General features: G+C 45.4%; 1 pseudogene; it reads right to left on the bottom strand.

Moving 5' to 3' along the window:
* Positions 1-2,077: 2,077 nt before the first annotated feature.
* LOC121841104 lies at positions 2,078-13,759 on the bottom strand (annotated as a pseudogene).
* Positions 13,760-16,769: the final 3,010 nt, after the last annotated feature.

The raw sequence follows: 16,769 nt of genomic DNA, 5'->3' as shown, positions 1-16,769 counted from the left end.
CACCAGTGTCTGTTCAGGATATAACAGGGCTGCATCCCACCAGTGACTGTTCAGGATATAACAGGGCTGCATCCCACCAGTGTCTGTTCAGGATATAACAGGGCTGCATCCCACCAGTGACTGTTCAGGATATAACAGGGCTGCATCCCACCAGTGACTGTTCAGGATATAACAGGGCTGCATCCCACCAGTGACTGTTCAGGATATAACAGGGCTGCATCCCACCAGTGACTGTTCAGGATATAACAGGGCTGCATCCCACCAGTGACTGTTCAGGATATAACAGGGCTGCATCCCACCAGTGACTGTTCAGGATATAACAGGGCTGCATCCCACCAGTGACTGTTCAGGATATAACAGGGCTGCATCCCACCAGTGTCTGTTCAGGATATAACAGGGCTGCATCCCACCAGTGACTGTTCAGGATATAACAGGGCTGCATCCCACCAGTGACTGTTCAGGATATAACAGGGCTGCATCCCACCAGTGACTGTTCAGGATATAACAGGGCTGCATCCCACCAGTGACTGTTCAGGATATAAGAGGGCTGCATCCCACCAGTGACTGTTCAGGATATAACAGGGCTGCATCCCACCAGTGACTGTTCAGGATATAACAGGGCTGCATCCCACCAGTGACTGTTCAGGATATAACAGGGCTGCATCCCACCAGTGTCTGTATAACAGGATATAACAGGGCTGCATCCCACCAGTGACTGTTCAGGATATAACAGGGCTGCATCCCACCAGTGCATCTGTTCAGGATATGAGGGCTGCATCCCACCAGTGACTGTACAGGATATAACAGGGCTGCATCCCACCAGTGTCTGTTCAGGATATAACAGGGCTGCATCCCACCAGTGACTGTTCAGGATATAGGAAATCAAATCAAATTTTATTTGTCACATACACATATATACTAGTTCCGACAATGCAGTAATAACCAACAAGTAATCTAACTAACAATTCCAAAACTACGACCTTATACACATAAGTGTAAGGGGATAAAGAATATGTACATAAAGATATATGAATGAGTGATGGTACAGAGCGGCATAGGCAAGATACAGTAGATGGTATTAAGTACAGTATATACATATGAGATGAGTATGTAAACAAAGTGGCATAGTTAAAGTGGCTAGTGATACATGCATTACATAAAGATGCAGTAGATGATATAGAGTACAGTATATACATATGAGATGAATAATGTAGGGTATGTAAACATTATATTAGGTAGCATTGTTTAAAGTGGCTAGTGATATATTTGACATAATTTCCCATCAATTCCCATTATTAAAGTGGCTGGAGTTGAGTCAGTGTGTTGGCAGCAGCCACTCAATGTTAGTGGTGGCTGTTTAACAGTCTGATGGCCTTGAGATAGAAGCTGTTTTTCAGTCTCTCGGTCCCAGCTTTGATGCACCTGTACTGACCTCGCCTTCTGGATGATAGCGGGGTGAACAGGCAGTGGCTCGGATGGTTGTTGTCCTTGATGATCTTTATGGCCTTCCTGTGACATCAGGTGGTGTAGGTGTCCTGGAGGGCAGGTAGTTTGCCCCCGGTGATGCGTTGGGCAGACCTCACTACCCTCTGGAGAGCCTTACGGTTGTGGGCGGAGCAGTTGCCTTACCAGGCGGTGATACAGCCCGACAGGATGCTCTCGATTGTGCATTTGTAGAAGTTTGTGAGTGCTTTTGGTGACAAGCCAAATTTCTTCAGCATCCTGAGGTTGAAGAGGCGCTGCTGCGCCTTCTTCACGATGCTGTCTGTGTGGGTGGACCAATTCAGTTTGTCTGTGATGTGTACGCCGAGGAACTTAAAACTTACTACCCTCTACACTACTGTTCCATCGATGTGGATAGGGGGGTGTTCCCTCTGCTGTTTCCTGAAGTCCACAATCATCTCCTTTGTTTTGTTGACGTTGAGTGTGAGGTTATTTTCCTGACACCACACTCCGAGGGCCCTCACCTCCTCCCTGTAGGCCGTCTCGTCGTTGTTGGTAATCAAGCCTACCACTGTTGTGTCGTCCGCAAACTTGATGATTGAGTTGGAGGCGTGCGTGGCCACGCAGTCGTGGGTGAACAGGGAGTACAGGAGAGGGCTCAGAAGAGGGCTGTATCCCATGTGTGATCGTACAGGATATGATGAATTCCAGTAACGAGACTAACTGGTGTGCCACACTCTGTGGTGCTTTTGTCTTGATACTCTTGTTATTTTTTAGTGTGAAGTGTTAGCATCTTTCCATTTTCTTTCTTTTTAGTACCCTAAAAAAGAGAATCTGTACACAACTTGGTTTATTGAAGAGATCAAGTCATTTTAAGACATTCCAGCAAACCAGAATGGTTACACACATGATGACTCATCTGCTGTGGGTTACTGTACAGGAAATAACAAGGACAAAAAAACGGACAAGTCTGCCACAAGGAAATGTATTAAACATTTAGGAAAGGTGACGAGGGTAGTCTGCAGATAAACTTCACAGCTTGTTACCGTCGCTTATCTCTCAGAAGGGAAAGGACTGGAGCGGAGGCATAGGAGGTACTGTGGCAGGGGCTGCAGTATTGAGAGTGAAGGCCGGCTCCTGTTCCCCGGTTGTATTCAGTGTTTCTTGGAGCCGGCGACACTCCGGTTTCTTAGCAGGGATGAGAAGTAGCACTTTGTTTCCATGATCAGAGCTGGTATGTGCTGCCTGAGACCGGAGGATGGCAGGTCACTCCGGCAGGTAGTAGAAGCAGACAGACACACAGATGTTACTGGGGAAGCAGATGTCTATGCAGAAGTAGACTAGATGCTGTTTACCTGGACCTTCACAGAGCGAGAGAGAGGTCTGTTACTGAACAGGCAGTTTGGGTGAAAAGACCAACAAAACCCCAAAGTATGCAAGTCATAACTACTGCCTGCTAATGGAACCGTATATCCATAGAGTTTTACTCACTTGGTGATTCAGAGTAGCAAATTCATCCTCTGAAATAGTTGGCTATCAGTGCTCTCTGTTATAGAGAGAGTTAGATACTGTATTGGTCATCTACCTGCTGTAGTTCGGTAGCAGTGAGTTCAGCCTAAAGGTTGTTCTTCTTATTTACTGCTGTGACTTTGTAAAGGTCACACACCACTGTTTTTCAGGATTGTGTTTCTCACGCTGTTCTGGAAACATCCGCCAGCACACAGACAGGGAGCTGCTATATTCTGGAAACATCTGCCAGCACACAGACAGGGAGCTGCTCTATTCAGGAAACATCTGCAGCACACAGACGGGGAGCTGTTTTATGCTGGAAACATCTGCCTGCACACAGACAGGGAGCTGCTCTATGCTGGAAACATCTGCCTGCACACAGACAGGGAGCTGCTTTATGCTGGAAACATCTGCCAGCACACAGACGGGGAGCTGCTCTATGCTGGAAACATCTGCCTGCACACAGACGGGGAGCTGCTCTATGCTGGAAACATCTGCCTGCACACAGACGGGGAGCTGTTCTATGCTGGAAACATCTGCCTGCACACAGACGGGGAGCTGCTTTATGCTGGAAACATCTGCCAGCACACAGACTGGGAGCTGCTCTATGCTGGAAACATCTGCCTGCACACAGACAGGGAGCTGCTCTATGCTGGAAACATCTGCCAGCACACAGACACTTTAACAAAAGGGCTCAGGTCTTTGCTTTGACTTCTCAGAATTGAATATAACATTTGACACATTTTAAAATAAAATGCCTCACAGTTTCATCTTTAATGCTTATGTCATTGTAAATGCCAAGGCAAGTGAATGTGTATTTAGCATGTAGCTAATGATGTGAAGAAGGGTAGTCCCACTCCCTGCTGTCACCGTTTTGTCTCCTGGTCCAGTGGATGGAGCTGTTTTGACACAGGGCCTAAAGAGGCTCCTCCAGACTGCCCCCCATCACCCCCAGAAACTCTGTCTCTGGGTCTCATTCCCCAACAACACCAACTGGCTCTCCTGGCAGCAGATGATCACATTTGTAATTGTTGGAGCACATTATTTCAGGATTATTAGGAATGATGAGAATAAGCAACATGTACACCAGAGGAGTTATGATTGAACTCAGTGGTTTTTCAAACGACAAATAAAAATGGTGTAAATTAACATATAATGACAGAATGGTTCAAAATAGCTGTTGCAGACAAACTCAAGTTGTAATTATAGTGCAGTATCTTTATTAGATCACTTCAGTGGTCTGCCAGGTTGTCTCAGCTCTGGTCTCTCTCATTTGGCACAAATAACATTTAGTAATTGCACCATGTACACTATTGATGAGTCCGATAGGGACCACCTAACATGCCGTTATGCCTGAGCAAACCTTCTAACAACCTGTTTGCCTCCACTCTGAAGAGCATTGTGCTGCAGAACGAAGAGATTGACCCCAGAAAGGCCCAGCATTAAGTCTATCCAGTAAATCAGACACTGAATGACCACAATCAGTGGGTGGGTCTGATGATAAAAGTCTAGTTTTATGAGATACTTGATACCATGCGAGTCACATCTCAAACGACTCCGATAGCATGAGAAAAGCATCAAACACTTAGGATTTTGACATATTTATCTTCTGAGAGAGCTATTCTATGTAAGTAACTAAAGTCTATACAAGCAATGAATGATTGAGTCCAGCTGCACAGTGGCCCTTCACTATGAGGTAATGACATGAGTAGCTTCATCATACACGAGCTCTTGTGAATAGATGAATTAGCCTAGGCCTAAATTAGATAACCATTATTCAATTTGATATGAGCAAGTAATCATCTCATGAAGTAAAATAACTAATGAATAGGCAGCAAGGACACAGCTGGATGTCATCATGGCCCTGTAGATTCACAGTTCCACAGCAGAAAAGCACCCCATCCATTCTGTAATGACCATTGACCACACATAACCAAAAAGCATACCTCATTAAAAGTTGTCCTCTGCCAGATTGGCCCTTCCCTCGCTAACCAACCATAGTTTCTCCTCTTTCTCCAGTACAGCGAAGCCTTAATAAACCAAGTAGTCCCCAAACAGAGTGGCCATTGTGCAGGTCTGAGCCTCACTGCTGTCCCAACCTGTAAGGGGATCCAGGGGAGAGAGGGGGCTAGGAGGATCAGATGCCCTGAGGAATTCAGTCCTGGAGAGGCTCACTACACTATAAGCATGTAAAGCCCCCCTCTGGACTGGGAGAGGAGAGGGATGCCAAAATCAACACCCCTAAATCCAATAGGGTTGGGTATGGAGAGGGAGGCAGAAGTGGCACTAAGCTATGAGTCCCTTCCTATGATCCACCCCTACTGCCACTTCACACATTAGCAGCAACAGTGTGACTCACCTCAGCTCCAATAAATCAAAAGTTGGTTTGGAGAGTGGCTGACACAGTAAGCTGTTTCTGCATACCCTTTAGTTGTTGCCATGCCAATTTAAGTCCCAAAACGGCATAGTTCCTCTGAGACTCATATGATGTGAAATCCAAAGTAGTATGTTTCATACGCTGTTATAAATTGAAAGAGTGACCATCTATACCTGTTGCGTTGATTGCTGGAGGAGGGAGTGCACATTTTCAGAATCAGATCTCTCCATCTTACACAGGAAGCAAGTATCCCGGTTCTCAGTCTTGTAACATATCAAACCCTGCACAAACATGAGTCAGTTCAGTGAAGTGTTGTTGAATACCGAGAAACAGCCACACCAATAGAAAGGTCGGAGCTGGTCTCAGTTCAATAAACTTTCAACTCAGAAAAGTCTTCCTACATGTTTGACATCAAAGAGCACGGTGGACGTGTGGTTGGCCTGTGAGGTCACCAGGTTGTTGTGCTTGCCCACCCATGCTGATTGGTTGATCAGGGTTCCAGTCTGATCCGGAACTGTGATTCTAACAACCTGTAAAGACTACAGTAGAGGGATAGGTTTACTCAGTGTAAACTCACTATCAACATTCTGATTGTACAAGTGTGAGCGAATATTTTGTCCATCAACTACAGTCATGTGTGCTTCTATGCTTGATTGGGCTACAGCAACTCAGCAATAGTTTAAATGCCAGATACAAAGCCCTGCGTTCCGACAGGTGAATCAGATGTGAGTTGTCTCTCCTAACTCTTCGTCCGGATGTCTGAGCCATAGATGCCCCGTGACACTGAGGGCGATGATGACAAGGAGGAGAGTGGCACCGAGGGTCACCCAGAATGCCTTGTGTGGGAACCGGTAGGACACTGCTGGACCGTTGAGGATGAGACCATTCACAACGACAGCTTATCACAATCTACATAGTCATTCTTGTCTGGGTGGGTGTCTGTTTATGGATTCAACAATATTGTTGACTTCAACAACACATTTTCTACAGTTGAAATGACCCACCTATACTCTTGAGTACAGCACAAATAATATCACAACTTTGTGTTTCTATGAAAATGACCTTTCCAAGAGCAATATATTACAATATATTACTCCAGTGCTAGCCTCTCTACACTGGCTTCCTGTCAAAGCAAGGGCTGATTTCAAGGTTTTACTGCTAACCTACAAAGCATTACATGGGCTTGCTCCTACCTATCTCTCTGATTTGGTCCTGCCGTACATACCTACACGTACGCTACGGTCACAAGACGCAGGCCTCCTAATTGTCCCTAGAATTTCTAAGCAAACAGCTGGAGGCAGGGCTTTCTCCTATAGAGCTCCATTTTTATGGAACGGTCTGCCTACCCATGTCAGAGACGCAAACTCGGTCTCAACCTTTAAGTCTTTACTGAAGACTCATCTCTTCAGTGGGTCATATGATTGAGTGTAGTCTGGCCCAGGAGTGGGAAGGTGAACGGAAAGGCTCTGGAGCAACGAACCGCCCTTGCTGTCTCTGCCTGGCCGGTTCCCCTCTTTCCACTGGGATTCTCTGCCTCTAACCCTATTACAGGGGCTGGGTCACTGGCTTGCTGGGGCTCTCTCATGCCGTCCCTGGAGGGGGTGCGTCACCTGAGTGGGTTGATTCACTGTTGTGGTCATCCTGTCTGGGTTGGCGCCCCCCCCTTGGGTTGTGCCGTGGCGGAGATCTTTGTGGGCTATACTCAGCCTTGTCTCAGGATGGTAAGTTGGTGGTTGAAGATATCCCTCTAGTGGTGTGGGGGCTGTGCTTTGGCAAAGTGGGTGGGGTTATATCCTTCCTGTTTGGCCCTGTCCGGGGGTGACCTCGGATGGGGCCACAGTGTCTCCTGACCCCTCCTGTCTCAGCCTCCAGTATTTATGCTGCAGTAGTTTATGTGTCGGGGGCTGGGGTCAGTTTGTTATATCTGGAGTACTTCTCCTGTCCTATTCGGTGTCCTGTGTGAATCTAAGTGTGCGTTCTCTAATTCTCTCCTTCTCTCTTTCTTTCTCTCTCTCGGAGGACCTGAGCCCTAGGACCTGAGCTCCAGGACTACCTGACATGATGACTCCTTGCTGTCCCCAGTCCACCTGGCCATGCTGCTGTTCCAGTTTCAACTGACCTGAGCCCTAGGACCATGCCCCAGGACTACCTGACATGATGACTCCTTGCTGTCCCCAGTCCACCTGGCCATGCTGCTGCTCCAGTTTCAACTTCCACCTGACTGTGCTGCTGCTCCAGTTCAACTGTTCTGCCTTATTATTATTCGACCATGCTGGTCATTTATGAACATTTGAACATCTTGGCCATGTTCTGTTATAATCTCCACCCGGCACAGCCAGAAGAGGACTGGCCACCCCACATAGCCTGGTTCCTCTCTAGGTTTCTTCCTAGGTTTTGGCCTTTCTAGGGAGTTTTTCCTAGCCACCGTGCTTCTACACCTGCATTGCTTGCTGTTTGGGGTTTTAGGCTGGGTTTCTGTACAGCACTTTGAGATATCAGCTGATGTACGAAGGGCTATATAAATACATTTGATTTGATTTGATTTGATTTGAATATGTAAAAAACAAACTTGAGTCCAATAAAAAAATCCTAATTTTGCCACAGATCATTTAAAGCACCACTGAGGTACAGATGAATCCCACTCCTACCACACATTGTGAGTCCTCCAACCTGCCAGTTTCTGAGCGTTTCCAGCACCTCACCATCCTGCGTCTCGTGACTTCTCCTCTCTCACTAACTTCACCCTTCCCTCAACTATCTGCATGGAGCTGTGGTCTTGACCAGCACTGAGACGCTCTGCGATACACCTGGTCAACTTCTCTCTCTCCAGACCCGTCTCCCCCTCTCACAGAAACACACGGGTGACAGGCCAAACCCTTCAGCCGGCTACCCTCACCCCAGACAATGGACAAAGGGGCGAGACAAACTCACGTATGTGGACAGGCTCTGTCAGCCAGGGCAGGGTTATATGAGGAACGGTCCAGGTCGATGAAAGGTTGAGGTGACTTGAAGAGCTGTAGTGTTAATAACACCAGGGTCCAGCGCAATCCACAGGGTAGGCTTTGATTTTGGAAAAAATATGTGTTTATTTTTTTGTTTGACTTGGGTCAAGGTGAATACTGTTGTCAAGGACAGAGGATAATAGTTTGATTATTGTATTGGCAGTACAGACAATGTGTTTAATGTATTATAGACACGGAGTTACTAAAACTTACATTTCAATAAACACACTTAACAAGACAGTTGATTATTGTGCAAACCCATAACCTTCAAATCGAATGGGAACCAATAAAATGTAGTTATATCTTAACATTTACAATACATCAGGATACAATATGAGAGTATAAGCCAGTTTTTAAGTATACACCCTCCGATGAATGGGTAATGTAAACTGGAATAAACAACTCAGCATTGGTACAGGGAACATGACAGTGGACAATATTAGATATATCATTCCTGATTCATTGTCAGTGCACTCCAGTATTCTGTATTTCTGCATAGCTCTCTGCCTTAGATCAATATTTAGTGACATGTGATTGCAAATGTTAGCACACAGATGAGGGAGTGCATCCACATTTCCCATGACTGTGCTTGAGATCATTGCTACAGAGGGATATTGAGCAAAGGATACAGGCCTTGCCCTTTTCCCTCTTCACACAGCACAGACCTTTCTCTGCCATTTCCCGAACAACTCATTTGAAAAAATGTTTTTATCAACACTGGAAATCAGGAGTGGTTAACTCGCCCTGGAGAACTAATGGATGTGTAGGGCAGGTTTTTGTTCCAGCCTTGCGATTTGTTTCCTTTTTTTGCTGCTGAATCTATGCGGTATAATGCAGCAGGGCTGGAACAAAGGCTTGCACACCCAGTAGCGCTCCAGGAAGAGTCAGCTACATCTGCTGTAAATCTTGAATATATATTCAGAATATCTATAGCACACTGTAGTTAAAATAACTTGAATCTATACTGAACAAAAATATAAATGCAACATGCAACAATTTCAAATATTTTACTGAGTTCATAAGGAAATCAGTTAATTTAAATAAATAAATTAGGCCCTAATCTATGGATTTCACATGACTGATATGTATCATTTATTTATTTTTTATTCAACTAAGCAAGTCAGTTAAGAACAAATTCTTATTTACAATGACGGCCTTGGAACAGTGGGTTAAATGCCTTGTTCAGGGGCAGAACGACAGATTTTTACCTTGTCAGTCCTGGGATTCAATCTAGCAACCTTTCGGTTACTGGCCCAACGCTCTAACCACTAGGCTACCTGCCGCCCCATCTGTTAGTTACAGATACCTTAAAAACTAACCAGTCAGTATCTGGTGTGACCACGATTTGTCTCATGCAGCGAGACACATCTCCTTCAAATAGAGTTGATCAGGCTGTTGATTGTGGCCTGTGGAATGTTGTCCCACTCCTCTTTAATGGCTGTGCGAAGTTGCTGGATATTGGCGGGAAATGGAACACACTGTCGTACACGTTGATCCAGAGCATCCCAAACATGCTCAATGGGTGACATGTCTGGTGAGTATGTAGACCATTGAAGAACTGGGACATTTTCAGAATATTAAATTATTTTGCATCAGCTCTGGTGGACATACCAGACATTTGTGGCATTGTGTGACAAAACGGTACATTTTAGAGTGGCCTTTTATTGTCCCCAGCACAAGGTGCCACTGTGTAATGATCATGCTCTTTAATCAGCTTCTTGATATACCACACCTGTCCGGTGGATGGATTACCTTGGCAAAGGAGAAATGCTCACTAACAGGGATGTAAACAAATTTGTGCACATTTTTAGAGAATTTAGTTTTGTGCATCTGGAAAATATCTGTGATCTTTCATAACAGCTCATGAAACTTAGGACTTACACTTTACATGTTGTATTTATATTTTTGTTCAGTGTAATTTTGAGTCACTTCCACAAATATTAGTTAATGATAACCAATAATGGTGAGGTAAATGTAAGAACAAGAATACACCTGATGGTAAATTTAGTCACTACTACAGTTTGGCGTGATGGTAACATTCTTACATTTTTGATTAGACGACCAGTGTTGGAATCGCAGCCTGCAACATGTAACGTCATAAATACATTGAGATTTCGTTTTGATGGTGGATTAAAGTACAGATTTGTATACATATAACGCAAAATGTACGAGAACAATCTCCTCCGACAAAAATATGACATTCAATTAAAACGAGTACTATTTCATGTGATCTTGCAATTGAAAGTTAAGCGAAGCGTTTCCTGAACTTCGAGCATTACATCAAGTCCATACTGTAACACATTTACGCACCGGTTGAAAGTGGCAGGAACGTCCATGGGGTCGTCACTAGTTAACCCAGCCACACAATCATAATTTTGGCTAACCCCAGCCCATTTCTACAATTTCACATCTGATTTTAAACCTAACCTTAACCACACTGCTAACATTATGCCTGTCCTTAAATTAAGATCAAAATGCTAATTATTTTAGACAATTCTGACTCTGTGGCTGTGTTAACTAGCATCCATGCGCTCCCTTCCGGGTTCCGGCAATCTTGTCCACCAGCCGGCTCTCTTTGTCTTTTTAAAAATTGATTGAACCTTTATTTAATTAGGCAGTTTAGAACGAATTCTTATTAACAATGATGGCCTACCGGTAGCAATTGAGCCTGGGGATGAGGTTAGGTTCCTTGTGGGTCAACTTGTGCAAGCAGCAAGCAAAGCTCCATATGCATGTTTCTGTGTACACACTGCAATCATTGAATTGAATTAATTGTTGGCATGATAATATGATTATGCATCCTTGCTTCCTCTAATACAACGATAGGCTTACACCATCTGTAATGCATTCATCCCAAGGGACAGACACCAGCCTGGGAAAAAGTGTCAAGAGAAGCTTTATTGACAGTTAGAAATTCCCCAAAACACATACACTACAACAATATATTTAGAAATAATAATAATACATACATACATTCAGTAGTGTAGTAGACCTATATCAGCCTCTGTCAAACTCAATTGTCTTTTTTCTGCACACAACGAAGAAGGAAAAATACACTATATATACACAAAACTATGTGGACACCCCTTCAAAATAGTGGATTGGGTATTTCAGCCACACCCGTTGCTGATAGGTGTATAAAATCAAGCACACAGCCGTGCAATATCCATAGACAAACATTGTCAGTAGAAGGGCCTTACTGAAGAGCTCAGCGACTTTCAACAAGGCACCGTCATAGGATGCCACCTTATCAACAAGTCAGTTCGTCAAATTTCTGCCCTGCTAGAGCTGCCCGTCAACTGCAAGTAGTAGGCCACACAAACTCACAGAACGGGACCGTCAAGTGCTGAAGTGAGTATCGCATAAAAATAGTCTGTCCTCAGTTGCAACACTCACTTCCGAGTTCCAAAATAGCTCTGAAAGCTAAGTCAGCACAATAACTGTTTGTTGGGAGCTTCATGAAATGGGTTTCCATGGCCGAGCAGCTGCAGACAAGCCTAAGATCACCATGCACAATGCCAAGTGTTGGCTGGAGTGGTGTAATGCTCACCGCCATTGGACTCTGGAGCAGTGGAAACGTGTTCTCTGGAGTGATGAATCACGTTTCACCATCTGGCAGTCCGACGGATGAATCTGGGTTTGGCGGATGCCAGGGGAACGCATAGTGCCAACTGTAAAGTTTGGTGGAGGAATAATGTTTTTCATCGTTCAAGCTAGGCCCATTAGTTCCAGTGAATGGAAATCTTAACGCTATAGCATACAATGACATTCTAGACAATTCTTTACTTCCAACTGTGACAAACGTTTGGAGAAGGCCCGTTCCTGTTACAGCATGACAATGCCCCCATGTACAAATTGAGGTCCATACAGAAATAGTTTGTTGAGATTGGTGTAGCAGAACTTGACTGGCCTGCACAGAGCCCTGACCTCAACCTCATTGAACACCTTTGGAATGAGCTGGAATACCGACTGCGAGCCAGACCTAATCGCCCAACATTAGTGATGTCACTAATGCTCTTGTGGCTGAATGGAAGCAAGTCCCGGCAGCAATGTTCCAACATCTAGTGGAAAGCCTTCCCAGAAGAGTAGAGGCTGTTATAGCAGCAAAGGGGGGACCAACTCCATATTAATTCCTATGATTTTGGAATGAGATGTTTGACGAGCATGTGTCCACATACACTACATGACCAAAAGTACCCCAGGTTTCTAAGCACCCCGTTACTATAGAACCACCTTTTGGACTGGTCAGAGGCTGGGGGACCACAGAAGTGGTCAGGTGAGGGGTGGCAGTGCTGGCAGACATTCCTTCGCCCCTTGTACCACTCGTTGGAGGTCTGGTTGACCAGAGCTAGGAAGGTGTAGAACATGGCATAGCCCGCCAAGAGCTTGAACACGACAACCAGGAAACCCAGCATGAAGATGATCCTAAGGAAAATCAGGAACAGGTGCTGGGGAGAGACAGGGGAAATATAGTGCATTCGGAATGTATTCAGACACCTTGACTTTTTACACAATTTGTTACGTTACAGCCTTATTCTAAAAATGATTAAATCATTTTTTCCCATCATCAATCTACACACAATACCCCATAATGACAAAGCAAAAACAGGTTTAGACATTTTTGCAAATGTATATTTTTTGTATTTTTTATATCACATTACGTAAGTATTCAGACCCTTTACTCAGTCCTTTGTTGAAGCACCATTGGCAGCGATTACAGCCTGGAGTCTTCTTCGGTATGACGCTACAAGCTTAGCACACCTGTATTTGGGGAGTTTCTCCCATTCTTCTCTGCAGATCCTCTCAAGCTATGTCAGGTTAGATGAGGAGATTTGCTGCACAGCTATTTCCAGGTCTCTCCAGAGACGTTAGATTGGGTTCAAGTCCGAGTTCTAGCTGGGCCATTCAAGGACAGTTAGAGACTTGTTCCGAAACCACTCCTGCATTGTCTTGGCTGTGTGCTTAGGGTCGTTGTCTTGTTGGAAGGTGAACCTTCACCCCAGTCTGAGGTCCTGAGCGCTCTGTGGAAAAAGTCAAGGGGTCTGAATACTTTCCGAATGCACTGTATATATGTGGGAAGTGCGTTTAACTTAGGATATAAAACTGAATAAAAATAATTTGTATTCTATCTGTAAGCCGTACCAAAGTGTGTGGGGGTTTCTGTGGCATCTTAATGGAACTAGAAAGGATTTAATTCATGACATTTTAAAATCAGACTTGCTGTGGAAAAACTGAGAGCAGGAAAGCATGGAAACATCAGGCACCAACATCCTTGTGTGCATGCGTATCTGTATATCCAGTCTTTTACCTGTATGACAAAGAGCATCCCTGCCTGCCTATACTGCCCATCATCATCTACATAACAGCCTCGTAGGATGCCTGACCGCACCACAGCGTGCAGGAACATGTTCCCCGTCAGTAGTACCATGTCTGCTGTCATGATACACACAGCAGGTAGAGAAGTATTCTGAGCTCTGATGCAGTTGTTGACCCAGAGACAGTGGTGGTCACACACCTGTTGCAGACTCTTGGACAACACAAAGGGAAAACATTGGATATTCAATACAGTTTGAAGACAATAATAGTGGCAGTTATACATTATCTTTTAACAATCTTAATATGTTTTATGCTGTTCTGAGAAGTGTAGTTTAGACTGTACTATGCCTATAGTAGACATTCAGAGGTACAGTATTCAGCCTTAGATCTGTGACTAAAAGCTGAAGGACCAACCTGTACTACTTACTACAGTGTTTTGAGAAAATGTGACCAGCTGACAGGGTGGACAGCAGACTCCAGGGTGGAACATCCTCTTGTCACATGGGTATGCCTGGAGCTGGCCTGCATGTCGCTTCTTTGTTACTGAAAGAGAGTTCTTCATTTAATTCATGGTGGGATTGTATTGCACATTACAATGTGCACATCAACACGACCACCACATAGATAGCAAATAGTGTGAGGAAATATATTTGTTAACCTGTCTGAGTTGGAAAGATGTCAGGAACATCATGTAGGAAACTTAGCGTAGCTACCTGGCTGTCAAGCACTGACTGACTACAAATACAGTAACTAGCTAGCTATGCTAACTTATAATTTAGTCTCCTTACATTACGAGATAATAGCTTAGCATAACAATAATCATTACAATAAACCTAGGCTAATGTAATTGTAACCTTCACCTCTGTTGACCATTCTCATGCACGGTGTGGGTGGCTTCACCTCTGTTGACCATTCTCATGCACGGTGTGGGTGGCTTCACTTCTGTTGACCATTCTCATGCACGGTGTGGGTGGCTTCACTTCTGTTGACCATTCTCATGCACGGTGTGGGTGGCTTCACCTCTGTTGACCATTCTCATGCACGGTGTGGGTGGCTTCACTTCTGTTGACCATTCTCATGCACGGTGTGGGTGGCTTCACTTCTGTTGACCATTCTCATGCACGGTGTGGGTGGCTTCACTTCTGTTGACCATTCTCATGCACGGTGTGGGTGGCGGTGTGGGTGGCTTCACCTCTGTTGACCATTCTCATGCACGGTATGGGTGGCTTCACCTCTGTTGACCATTCTCATGCACGGTGTGGGTGGCTTCACTTCTGTTGACCATTCTCATGCACGGTGTGGGTGGCTTCACCTCTGTTGACCATTCTCATGCACGGTGTGGGTGGCGGTGTGGGTGGCTTCACTTCTGTTGACCATTCTCATGCACGGTGTGGGTGGCTTCACTTCTGTTGACCATTCTCATGCACGGTGTGGGTGGCGGTGTGGGTGGCTTCACTTCTGTTGACCATTCTCATGCACGGTGTGGGTGGCGGTGTGGGTGGCTTCACTTCTGTTGACCATTCTCATGCACGGTGTGGGTGGCTTCACTTCTGTTGACCATTCTCATGCACGGTGTGGGTGGCTTCACTTCTGTTGACCATTCTCATGCACGGTGTGGGTGGCTTCATTTCTGTTGACCATTCTCATGCACGGTGTGGGTGGCGGTGTGGGTGGCGGTGTGGGTGGCTTCACTTCTGTTGACCATTCTCATGCACGGTGTGGGTGGCTTCACTTCTGTTGACCATTCTCATGCACGGTGTGGGTGGCTTCACTTCTGTTGACCATTCTCATGCACGGTGTGGGTGGCGGTGTGGGTGGCTTCACTTCTGTTGACCATTCTCATGCACGGTGTGGGTGGCTTCACTTCTGTTGACCATTCTCATGCACGGTGTGGGTGGCGGTGTGGGTGGCTTCACTTCTGTTGACCATTCTCATGCACGGTGTGGGTGGCGGTGTGGGTGGCTTCACTTCTGTTGACCATTCTCATGCACGGTGTGGGTGGCGGTGTGGGTGGCTTCACTTCTGTTGACCATTCTCATGCACGGTGTGGGTGGCTTCACTTCTGTTGACCATTCTCATGCACGGTGTGGGTGGCGGTGTGGGTGGCTTCACTTCTGTTGACCATTCTCATGGACGGTGTGGGTGGCGGTGTGGGTGGCTTCACTTCTGTTGACCATTCTCATGCACGGTGTGGGTGGCGGTGTGGGTGGCTTCACTTCTGTTGACCATTCTCATGCACGGTGTGGGTGGCTTCACTTCTGTTGACCATTCTCATGCACGGTGTGGGTGGCGGTGTGGGTGGCTTCACTTCTGTTGACCATTCTCATGCACGGTGTGGGTGGCGGTGTGGGTGGCTTCACTTCTGTTGACCATTCTCAAGCACGGTGTGGGTGGCTTCACTTCTGTTGACCATTCTCATGCACGGTGTGGGTGGCGGTGTGGGTGGCTTCACTTCTGTTGACCATTCTCATGCACGGTGTGGGTGGCGGTGTGGGTGGCTTCACTTCTGTTGACCATTCTCATGCACGGTGTGGGTGGCTTCACTTCTGTTGACCATTCTCATGCACGGTGTGGGTGGCTTCACTTCTGTTGACCATTCTCATGCACGGTGTGGGTGGCTTCACTTCTGTTGCATGTTCATCTTCTTCTTTTTGTTGTTTTTGTTCTTCTTCTTTTTGTTCTTCTTGTTCTTGTTGTTGTTCTTTGTTTTGCTTCTTCTTCTTCTGTGGATGTTAGCATGTTCTTGTTCTTCTTTTTGTTCTTGTTCTTCTTTTTTGTTGTTGTTCTTCTTCTGTGTGTTTTATGGCAGACTACAACCTAAAAAGGTGTATTGCTGCCACCAACTGGATGGGGTTGAAACAAACAAGGTAAAAATAAAACCCATAGGTGATAGGGAAAACGAACGTAATCCACCCCCCAAAAAAAAAAAACCTCATTGACAAATCTGTAGCCTGTTGCTAAGTGTTTTTTGTTTGTTTTTGTAACACTGATGTTGCTGGTGTGAAGTCAAAGTACTATAGCATCACTTCACTGCTCCTTTGGCAACATCATGATGGACTGTTACCGGACAAATTGTAAACATGGATAAATGGATATATTATAAGTAATTGATTATTGATGTT

This window comes from Oncorhynchus tshawytscha, linkage group LG27 (assembly GCF_018296145.1).
Source record: "Oncorhynchus tshawytscha isolate Ot180627B linkage group LG27, Otsh_v2.0, whole genome shotgun sequence".
In the NCBI taxonomy this organism is placed as follows: Eukaryota; Metazoa; Chordata; class Actinopteri; order Salmoniformes; family Salmonidae; genus Oncorhynchus; species Oncorhynchus tshawytscha.
This window is presented reverse-complemented; position numbering and strand designations above follow the sequence as displayed.